Source organism: Cyrtonyx montezumae, unplaced genomic scaffold (assembly GCF_038088225.1).
Source record: "Cyrtonyx montezumae isolate F1298 unplaced genomic scaffold, pur_monq_1.0 scaffold_13, whole genome shotgun sequence".
NCBI classification, from domain to species: domain Eukaryota; kingdom Metazoa; phylum Chordata; class Aves; order Galliformes; family Odontophoridae; genus Cyrtonyx; species Cyrtonyx montezumae.
Window position 1 is genome coordinate 37,809,485 of NW_027071859.1, and position 11,843 is coordinate 37,821,327.

An 11,843-nucleotide genomic window follows, 5' to 3' on the forward strand; every position below is an offset into this window, starting at 1 on the left:
TGCATAAGATCTGCAAAGCATTTTCCATGTGCTTACTTACAAAGTATGAAAAATGAACAAAATATACAAATTAGAAGGATTCCTTACCTTTCCCCCATTTCTAAATGATAGCTGCCAAATTTCATAAATCCTATAATGTTCTGCTCTGTAATTAGTTTGGAAGCCTGTAATTGTTTAAGTTTAAGCCAGCAAATAAAGGCTGCCAAACCATTTGAGCAGAAAAGTTGCAATAATGGCCTCATATTATTGCTTGCTGACTTATTTAATCTCTTTCGATCAAATTGTGATTCTCAAATGAAAACAAGAAAAATCCAAGTGCTTGTTTTTCACTGCAAGGAGGAAATGGCCAGAATGGACACACATACAAACCCACAGAGACAAAAGGGCTTTTGTGGCAGAAAGAGTGAACTGACAGTCTTTTAGGTCAGTCATGATATAAAGGAAAATATTCTATGGGAAGAGTTATATTCAGAAAATGACAGATAAAATTGCACAACAGCTGTTTACAACCAAAAGGATTCTTGTCATGTTCCTGCACTGAGCTAACCTGAGACACCTTTTTAACAATGAAATGTTAATAGTGCATTAGTTTTCACTATTACATGTACACTAATCTACACTGTTTACTCTTTATACTGCTAGTGCATCTCATGTAAAGCTTGTTCCTATATTTTGCTAACTGGAAAAGCAGGAGTAGGATGTGAGAAAATGTGAATTAGACTGAGAAAAGGATATGTGTCTGATGACAATTATTATTAAGAGTTACAGAAAAGGTCTTTTTAAAACAACAATGTAGAGATCATATGCCTATATGTTCTTAGGCACCATATACATAACGCTACCATTCAGATATTCTGTCATCCTTTTTATGAGATATGTTTACAGTAAGTGTAAACAGCAGATAGCTCAAAACCAAGGTAGTCTATCTTGTCATTATTACCTCATTTCCAAGGAATATATTGAATAATATTGAATGCTACATACAAATTCAGCTCAAATGTATCTACTAAAAAGAATTGTTGCTTTTTTAGAGGAAAACAATTATTACAACTAGTACTACATCTTGTATCATTGCTCCTTGAATGATGGCTTATTTAAAATTAAAAACTTATCAGAATATACTCAATAATTTTACAGTGTTGTCTGCACTTGAATTCCTAAATTCCTTAATGGATTGAGGCTTTTGCGAGAAGGAAATTTTACTAAAGGTTTGACATCAATAATTCACAAAGACATAGTGTTGCTTTTATTGCAAACAGCAGTGATTAAACTCACTTTGGATTCACTCTTTGGTTATGAGTGATGGCACACATTGAAAGAAAAAAGGGCCTTAATTTGCCACCAAATTTGCCAACAGTTCTTCCTCATGACATCTCACAAGGCTTAAACGCATTCTTATTCTGGGTAAGAGAAAAAGTAAAATATATGTAAAATTTTCAAATGAAGAGAATTGCAATGAATTTGACCTTTTCAGCAGACATTTGAATATAGGAAACAGAATTTTAAAAAATTTTAGCTTTTAAAATTCTATAAAGTATTTTGACACTTACTGAAACAAAGATGTTCTGTCCAGCTCTCTTTTTACTATGGCAAATTTGCTGTCTACAACTAAGAAAAGAACAGGTACCACCTGCTACATACCATTTCCAGGGTCTTCAGTTGAATAAAATGCATAAGCTTAGAGTTTTAAATTAGATGAATTTTAAGATTAAAATATTTACAGGAAGTGATTTTCTATGGAAACCACTCATATCAACATCTTCTGCACAATTTCCCTTATATCTCTGTAGATGTAAGTATGAAAGCATCTTACTTTAATGACTCAAGACTCAAAATTGTTCAATTCCTGCCAAAGTGGGACTTTGAAGACTTTGATACATAGACCTTTTATGAGGCCTTCTGCCTCAGACTGAATCTCATCCTTCATAAAAAAATAGACACATTGGATTTTGTGTATATCAAATGAAACAGAGCTTGGCAAACTATATTTTATTGCTGATAGGAAACTAGATCGGTATAATTGTATTTAATCTACTGCTTGATGAAGATGCAATAGAAAATATATTTAATTAACCAGTATAAAAAGTGACAAGGGACTTATGTAATATAAAAGCACATCAGGAGATTTCAGGAGTCTCTGTAACTATTTTTGATAATGTCTATTCATATAGATGAAGTAATTCTTGGAGAGGCAAGGAGCAGGTCTCTGCATCTTTCAGTGCATGGGAGAGAGGGATGTGCTAGAAGAACGAGCCATGGCCTGAATAAACTACAGTCACTGAGCTATGGTAAACATATATTTCTTGGGCAAGGGACTGGGAAGATAGTTGAGAGCAGTCAAGTTACTCACTAAGCATTACAAGTGAGAATAAAGGTCAATATATAGGACTAGGTCATGAGAACCAAAGTGCTGCATGATCAATAGGGCACAGAAGCTTCTGCATGTCCAGTGCTGTGTGCATCTAACAGTAGAGCTGCCTTAAACTCTCAGACAAAAAAAAAAAAAAAAAGCTTTATTATTGGTGAATACGTTTTTCCTTTTTACTTATGTTGAAAAATAACTTTTACTTTGCAAAAGTGCACAGAAGATACATGATTGCTGAATCTGGATTCTCCACTAAAGGAATATCTCATTAAAAATGGATGCAAAGCCTACAGTGTCTTCAAGTACCAGCTCAGATCTCAGAGTGTCTGTTGATTTCATGATTTAAAAACATTCACTGAGTTATTTATTTATTTATTTATTTATTTATTCATTTGTTTGAAGTTTCTTCACACAGAGAAAAATTTCATTAGGAAGACAACATGAATTAGATAGTATGTACAAATAAGACTACTCCAGTTTTTATTATATTTAGGTAAGAATGCTAACTTACCTGCACAATTAAAATGTCTCCATATGATGGTCTTCTTAGCACTGATTCTTTCAGTACATTTTTGTATTGAGCAATTTGAAGAAAACAAATTAAAGCAGAAGATTTATCAGAAAGTCTCACAAAATCCCAGGGATGATCCTTTTTCTTGCCAAACTCAGGTTGATCTCTGTGAGACATGAAAAAGATAGAGCATCATTAAAATTCTAGAACAAAGAATTAATTACTAAAATTACTAAAATCTTAAAGCCACAGGGGAGACATATGGCTGTAATCAAATTCTGGGAAACAAGCCCCTGAAAACTCTTGCATTTCAGCTTCCAGCTCACTATCATTTCATGTTTATTTTGTGATGAGGTGTGCATCTTATAAAACAAATGAACAAACAAAACTCAGTTACAAAGTCCCACTTTTCCATGTTGATGAAAAATCTCTTGAGTTCAAAACTGCAAAGTGAGTTCCAAACTACTCAGAAATGAGGTAATGGCTTTGCGATTTCATTCCTTTGGTTGGAGCAAAGAATAGAAGCTGGGAAAAGAGAGTCTCAAAAAGTGTGCTCTTTATCCCCTCCCCGTTGGCTGCCTTCTGCAGCTTTCAGCACCAGGAATGCAAGGGATGATGTAGTGCAGTCGGTATGTACAGAAGCACTTGCAAACCCATTGTACTTAATGAGACTTGGAAATCAGTCAGGACCAGGGCACTTCTTGTGATGTATTTCATCAGTGCTACAAAGCAGGACAGCAGAGAAGCATGAAATGTTACATAGTTTTTTGTAAATATTTAGGGCAGGACTTGTAAAAACTAGCCAGCAGAGTTCCAAACATCCTCAGCACCCAAGGAGCTCCTGCTGAAGATCCCATTGCCTTCAAGGACCATCTTGGTTCTGTTTCAGGTCTCACACTCAGGGACACTGCTACTGCAACACCGTACCAGCGTGTAAGTAAAAAGGAGTGGATGTGGAGCAAAACTCTTCTGCAGAAGGATAGTTACTACGAAAGTGTGACATTTGAGGGGTTTGGATTTTATTATGGTTTACATTTAACGCTCTTTTCGTGTCAGTTCTACATTTAATATTTCTGAGTCCTCAGTTCTTCACAGTGTAAACTAACATTTAGTCCTAGGTTACCTAAATCCTTCTATCTGGAAAAATGGGTTAAGGGCTTTGTGTTTAGCTTTTGCAAAACTGTGAAGTGGCCTGAGCTAAGCCCAAGGTGAACTACCTTCATACAGCTATATGAAAGAAGTATATAAGCTGCCACACAGCGGTAAATCTAATGTTGCTCAGATGCTTATCTAGAAGGCCCACCAAAAGAGATAAGTCTCATGTGTTGTTCTTCATTTGCTGAAGGACATGTTCATACCACTGTGTATGTGGATGTGTTTGTAAATACATGCACCTGTAATTTATGAAGCTATCTACTGAAGATTCTTGTCATTTATCTAGATGCTTTTGAGACTTGATTTCTCATTTTGCAGACCAAATGATAATATTCAATTTAATTTATTAAGTAAGCAAGAAGCGTTCCACATTAAAAAGCATAATGTTGGATTAACACCCCACAAAGCATGGTGATGTTTTAACTAATATCCTGTGACCTCCTGATACCCTCCAACACCATCCCAGTGATCTCAGTGTAAATAATCACCTCAGAGGAGCTCTCTCCAGAGGATATCAAATGTTCCCTCAGAGGGGTGTGTCTGCTGCAGTGTTGGCCAGGGGAACTTTAGAAAGCACTCCGTACTTTCTCATAGTCCTCCCTCCCCTATTCCTCTATCTTTAATGGTTGTTCCTTATCAGAATGAGATGTTGGACCTAGCTGTTGTTATCTTCAGCAAGTAGTGTTTGTTGACTTGGATGCTGAGCAGAAGCAGGATGCAGAGAGCAGAAAACTGAGCAGGATGATAGATGGAGACAGTGAGTACCTGGGGACAGAAATCTAACCACACACGCACAAACTTATCTAGTGATCAATACAAGTGACCACTCCTCTGTCAGGACTTGCTAGCTGCAATCCAACTTCATACCAAGAGCAACAGTGCTGAACTCGACATGTTTTCTACCAGGACATGCAGATGCTACTAAGCAGAGCTCATTTAAAGCATGTCAGCCCCTAACCTGTACTGATGTATGCATTCTTCCACACGTAGAAATTTGCACATGCCCTTGTTGAACCCCATATGGTTACTCTCTGCCCAACTCTTCAGCCTTGTATGCATGCCCCTGAGAAGTTTAGACATACCATGTAGGATAGCACTTAACCCTATCAGAGTATGTTTGTATAATAGATACTTAGGTTACTTAAAGCATCTTCCTATTATATTTATGTTCTGACTAGAGTCTTTCATGAAGCCACTTCTTTTGTTGAATACTCTCAAAGCTCCTGAAATGAAAAACCTTCATGACACGATCCACTAATTCTCTCATCTTGCTTTATTTTTAAGCCCTCTTTTTTCTAGTTACCAGCAGTGACTAGAAGTCTCATTGAGTTTTTAACTTCACCCTTTTTTCTGTGAGAACTATTTACTGGCTTTCAGCCTAGTCTTGCTGAAAAGAAACTCCCATTTAACAAATGCACTATATTCTATAGTCCAATAAATATCAACACTCCTTACTGATCATTTGGTTTAATTCAGAAGAAAAGATGTCATGCTTCATATAAATCACCTTTTTTACCCAGAAGGATCCCTTATTGAATAAACTGTAGTGTCGTTTCAGTCCACAAAAATTGAGCACAAAGACCCCAGGCACCCCTTAGAAGTTTGCATTATTTTTCCAAGTGTAAAGTTATGTGATTCTGATGCAAATGAAATACATTTTTAACTTGCATTCTCTCTTCTAATAGAAAATTACTACAGTAGGCTAGAAATGTTCCTATTCATGTAAGGGGACTTTCAATTACTAGAATCACACAATCACTGTACATATATATATGCCTGTATTCATTCACAGTTATAGCAAAATTGAACCTCTTAGACAATGCCTCACTTTGCTGTAGTTGGCACTGCATTTCAGGTGTTTTGATTAAACAAACAGATCAAGTCTTTTTGGAATGACAGTTCAAAACTACTCACCCTGAGCTTTTGGTTTGGAATCATGTTGGGAATATAACACATTGCAAAACCACACTGAGCCAGATTTATGGCATAATGCAATACATGATTCATCAATTCTTTTGCTCCTGGCAGGCACAGACAACAGATCGTAAATCAGCAGTTAGTGTCAGGTCTGTAACTGTGTGGTCTATCTTGAAAAGGGGAAGGGGAAGGGGAAGGGGAAGAAGGGGAAGGGGAAGGGGAAGGGGAAGGGGAAGGGGAAGGGGAAGGGGAAGGGGAAGGGGAAGGGGAAGAAGGGGAAGGGGAAGGGGAAGGGGAAGGGGAAGGGGAAGGGGAAGAAGGGAAGGGAAGGGAAGGGAAGGGAAGGGAAGGGAAGGGAAGGGAAGGGAAGGGAAGGGAAGGGAAGGGAAGGGAAGGGGAAGGGGAAGGGGAAGGGGAAGGGGAAGGGGAAGGGGAAGGGGAAGGGGAAGGGGAAGGGGAAGGGGAAGGGGAAGGGGAAGGGGAAGGGGAAGGGGAAGGGGAAGGGGAAGGGGAAGGGGAAGGGGAAGGGGAAGGGGAAGGGGAAGGGGAAGGGGAAGGGGAAGGGGAAGGGGAAGGGGAAGGAAGGGGAAGGGGAAGGGGAAGGGGAAGGGGAAGGGGAAGGGGAAGGGGAAGGGGAAGGGGAAGGGGAAGGAAGGGGAAGGGGAAGGGGAAGGGGAAGGGGAAGGGGAAGGGGAAGGGGAAGGGGAAGGGGAAGGGGAAGGGGAAGGGGAAGGGGAAGGGGAAGGGGAAGGGGAAGGGGAAGGGAAGGGAAGGGAAGGGAAGGGAAGGGAAGGGAAGGGAAGGGAAGGGAAGGGAAGGGAAGGGAAGGGAAGGGAAGGGAAGGGAAGGGAAGGGAAGGGAAGGGAAGGGAAGGGAAGGGAAGGGAAGGGAAGGGAAGGGAAGGGAAGGGAAGGGAAGGGAAGGGAAGGGAAGGGAAGGGAAGGGAAGGGAAGGGAAGGGAAGAGAGAAATCTAAAAGTCCGTACAAGAAAGCTTTAAAAGTTCTGGATATAGTGACAGTAACATGGAAACCTTAATCTCCATGTTCATGTTCATGTCAAATACGAACTGTAGCTTCAGGAATGTGAACAAATGTAGTTTCCATGAACTCCAAGGTGCAGTTTGAAATGCAGACAAAAACTCTATAATACATTTTTAAGTACCAGGGAAAAATAATTCTTTTCCATTGTCACTATAAATGCTAAACTGTAATCTGCAAAGCTTTTTTTTTCATTCAGTATATCTCATTTTAAGCAACTGCATGTCTGTGTTTGCCAATAACATGTCCCAAGTTCTTCTAGCAGATATGGGAAGTGCACGTGTGTATGCCTGTATGTGTGTGTGTGCTGTCATAACCTATCCGCCCAAGCATGGACTGTCTTGAAAGATTAAGTACTCCTATTTTGAACTGGAGGCTGTATGCCATAATTTTTAGCTAACCCGTTTCCTTCTTAGTGAAAACAGAAATAAAAATATATTGTGCACACTTCATTGCTAGAACCTTTGACCTCAGCTGCCTGTCTAGCCGAGACTGTGATGAATGCTTTGTGTCTCTTCATTTTTAATTGCTCATAAATTGTTATCCCGTGAAACACAAAACTAGCCTTGTCCTCATTTTAGTAGAGGTTGGAGGTCATCCTAACTGTAATACAATTAAGGAGTGTCTTTGTGTGGGGGTGTGGGAGTGAGGAAGGCAGCAGGATTACAGAAGGTTGTTGTATTGAAAGATGTATTCCTTTCCAAAGAAATTCAAGGCAAATTCTACACTTTCAAACAAAAGTCTATAATGTTTGACAGTGTTAAGAAAAGTTCCTAGGAGGACATTTAGCAGGGCAATAAAGTAGATACAATTTTCCTTATCTGTAGAATCATTCTTACACATGTATACGCAGCTCTATATGATAGCACTGATCTCATTCCAGTGGCAGACTTAATCCTACAGGTCAAGCTTTACCCAAGCATTCATGTTCAGACTTGCTGATTTCAGAAGAAATGATATCCTACCTTTGACTCCTCTATAAAATAATCTAAACCAAATCTGTGAAGATAGCACTGCAGTTACTTTCCTCTGGCTAATCTTCTGTCAGTTGTCATGCATTTCCTTCCTCTTCTTGAAAAGCTGGACTACACATAATTCAAGTAATATAAAATATGGCAAGACACAACAAAATCTTTCACCTTCAAAATATTTATTCATAAATAACAATAAAGCATTAGTTCAGTGACATGAGGGAGTTTGATATGCCAAGATATAAATCTAATTTGATTTTAATTGAATAAATATGCAAATTAAAAAAAATTGCTGAAGTCACTTTTACCTCACAACACATGTAGCTATATTTAATGAAAAGTTATTGGGCTTTCTAAATCTGAGCTTGTAGATACCTACATACAAAACTATTCTTGCAACACTGTTGTATTGTTCTTGTTTATTTTTTGTTTGTCTGTGGGGCATAATATTGAGAATTTGCTCTAAATCCCCAAACAGTCCTTGTTCTCTGATTTAGCTCTAATCAGACTCAATACTTGCAGCAGCACAGAATCACAGAATCACAAAACCACCAAGTTCTCAGTGATAGGAAAAAGGGATGGTTTTAAACTGAAAGAGTAGATTTATATTAGATATAAGGAAGAAATTATTTACGAGGAATGTGGTGAGGTACTGGAACAGGTTGCCCGGAGAAGTTGTGGCTGGTAAGTTTGGATGTGGCTGTGGGCAATCTGATCTAGTGGCAGACATCCCTGTCCATGGTAGGAGGGTTGGAATGGGTTGGTCTTTAAAGTCCCTTCTAATTAATATAGTTTTGTGATTCTATGATTCTACAATTCATCAAATACTGCATCATCAAATACTGCATAGACATCAAGTTATCGAAGTTATGGTCCCAAGATAAAAATAGTCACCTCTTTACTTCAAAATTTTTACTCTTGAAGAATAGCGACTCTATGACACACCTAAGATTTCTTACTTGAATACTTAAGCCCGTAAGCCATCCCTCTGTAACCAGACTATGTTGTGAAGCAAGCACCAAAATTCCACCTAAAACTACTACGCAGTCTTCAGTACTAAAGCTTAGTATGTGTTTCCATGTGATCTGTGGCATATGTACTCAGAATCACCCTCTTCTTGTAGGATATGAACCTTCTTTTATGAGGGAGGGAATTTATTCCTTGAGACATCTTTACTTGCCCAGCTGAAAGTGGAAGTATAGCTGTGATTTAATGTGTAAGCTGCCAATTTTATAATCAAGCAGTTAAAATATCAATGAAAGAGAAAGCTGAGTCATAGATTCTCACTGTCTGAGGGGATGTGAATCTAAGGCCCAGGAAAAATGTCATGTCAGTGCTGTTAGTTGTACATCTTTCTTCCTGCAAGCAAGACAAATAAGAGGGAACCTGTTTAGCCCTAGGTTAAACTCTTGCTGAGGAGAGGTAGTCCTGAAAAAGTCTTCAGTTTGTTGATGATGGTGTAATATTAAACCTATTCTCATTCCAAGAACCAAGATATGGAACTCTAGTTATGCACCTTCCCAGGTACAAGTAAGGATCCTACTCAAATGCTTTATCCTCAACTCTATAATACTCTCACTTTGACTGTTGATGTCTTTCCTGTTTCATGTAATAGATCCCCACATCTGGCTTATGGACATTCACCATTTTCACCTCCTGAGAAAATCATACCTGCATAATGCAACCTGCATTTCTCATAGTATCAAGTTGTTAGATAAGATTCCAGCTGTATGAGAGGCTGGACAGCCCACATCCCAGTCTGAGATGGTTAGCATAGTGGTTTCCTCCATATTCAGCGAAGTTGCCAAGAATGAGCTCTAAAGATCTTCAGAAGCACTTCTCCTTGCTTGTTCTTTATGTGTACAGTGATACAAATGATCTTTCAGGACCTCACACCAAAAGTTTGGGTGTATTTTTGTCCCAGATATTTGCTCATAGATGCTCAGTATTTTGTTTATGGCAAAAAAAAAATTGAACATCCAGAATTTTAACAGTCTCTGAAAACAAATGGAAAAGTTATGTTTTAGAAGTTGTTTTACTTTCAGTCCCATATCCGTACCTTTTCCTTCTGTGTGAGTGTAACAATTTCTGTATATTTGGAGCTGACAGAATCAATAACAGATCAGGACAAATATACAATTTCTGTTATGTTATTAAGAGGGTTCAATGTTTTACGTTAGAAAAACCTTTGTATCCTTGAATTTAATGCAGGTGTTCCAGTTCATTTCACTACCTCTTCCTCTCTCCCATTTTATAATGAAAATTACATGACATTATATGTATGTCTACATATAGCTGAACATACTGGTTTCAGAGAAAAATGCACTTTCTTTCAAAAAAATTTCACTTTCTTTCAAAACAAAAACAAAAACAAAAAAAGAGAGCTTTAGTATTTTCAGTCCTTATCTCTCAAGAGCATCAAGTCTTCTATTTTAGACTGTGTTTACCCAGTCAAACTGGATAAAATGTATGAGGTAATGGCAGATGCAGTATCCTACAAGTCCAGCTTGTAAACTCTTGTAGGCCTTACCATTAACACAACTCTGGACTATACCATCCTGTACTGCAGCTAGCTCCCTTAAAGGAGCAAAGGAACTCATAAAGAGCAATGAGGGAACCACTAATGGAGGGAAGTGGTGGTACGTGGAAAGCAGTCTGTGTTTGATAAAGATGTCTGCTTTGCTGTCTTGGATTCATGAGCAAGACCAATCAGGCTTACTAGGACACTCGACTCCACTTAGAGACATGAATATGTTGTCCCCTTTTACTGTCTGCTAGTCTCACTATGAGAACCAGGAGAGTAGTGAAAGCTGTTAAATGTAGTTTATAATGCAGCCATATCTTTGGCCTTACCTCTACCAAGTCCTGGTGGGAAACAAGAGTCATTTCAAAACAGTGCACTTCCCACAGACTAAGAAGAGGTGTAAAACATACTTACCTACTCACAATTTCCTTTCTCTAAAGTGGATACTGAGTCCTCTGTGACCCATTAGAGCTGGATTATTCTTCTGCTCTAAACGGAGAATTTATCTGATTATTTTTGCTAGCTACTCAAACTAATGTGAACTGCCCAAACTAGGAAGACAAAGTACAAATCCTGATGAATAAACATTCTGCAAGATTAGCAGTCTTCTAGCAGGAGATGTTAGCTTTTATCTATTTAATTTATCAGAAAAAAAATAAAAAAGGAAATTAAGATGGCATAGTAAGATACCAAAATGAAGGAATAGCAGTATTTCTCCCTTAGCTCTCAGCTGAAGTGCATTCTAAGGGACAAAGAGACTATTAAATACATGATGCAGATGAGACAGTGTTCTGGGTGGGGTTTCTCCACAGCCATTTTTCAAAAGGAAAATTCCAAGCAGGTAAATACACTTTAGCTTGCTCCCTTGTGAGTGCCTGGTGCTCAGTGATGCATCACGGCTGGGACATATCAAACAGTAAAACAAATATCCTCGGGCATAAGAGACATTTAAGATATCAGGAAAATTGAACCCAAAGGAAAGAAAACTTTTGTTTGACTGTGGCTCTCTGTTTTACTGTGAGTTGTTTTCTTTTTTTTTTCTTCCTTCTCACAGCATAAGAATTAAGTTTTTGGAAAAATGAAAGAACAGTTCCTCTAAGTACTGCAGAATTTTGTGCCTAAAGATGTTTCATTTAAAGAGTACATATGGGAAAGCATAAAAGAACAGTTACACACACAAGAAGAGAAGTCCTGACCTCAAGAAGGCTTTTCCTTGGCAGCTGTCCAGAAAGATGGTGATCTTAAATAAACAATCTCATAGACTAGAAAACTTCTGAATTTATACATAAGGAAATAGCAGACATGGCTGTTTGCTGCCCCTTATTAAATTTGCCCACGTAATTCTAATGTTCTTCAGTGATT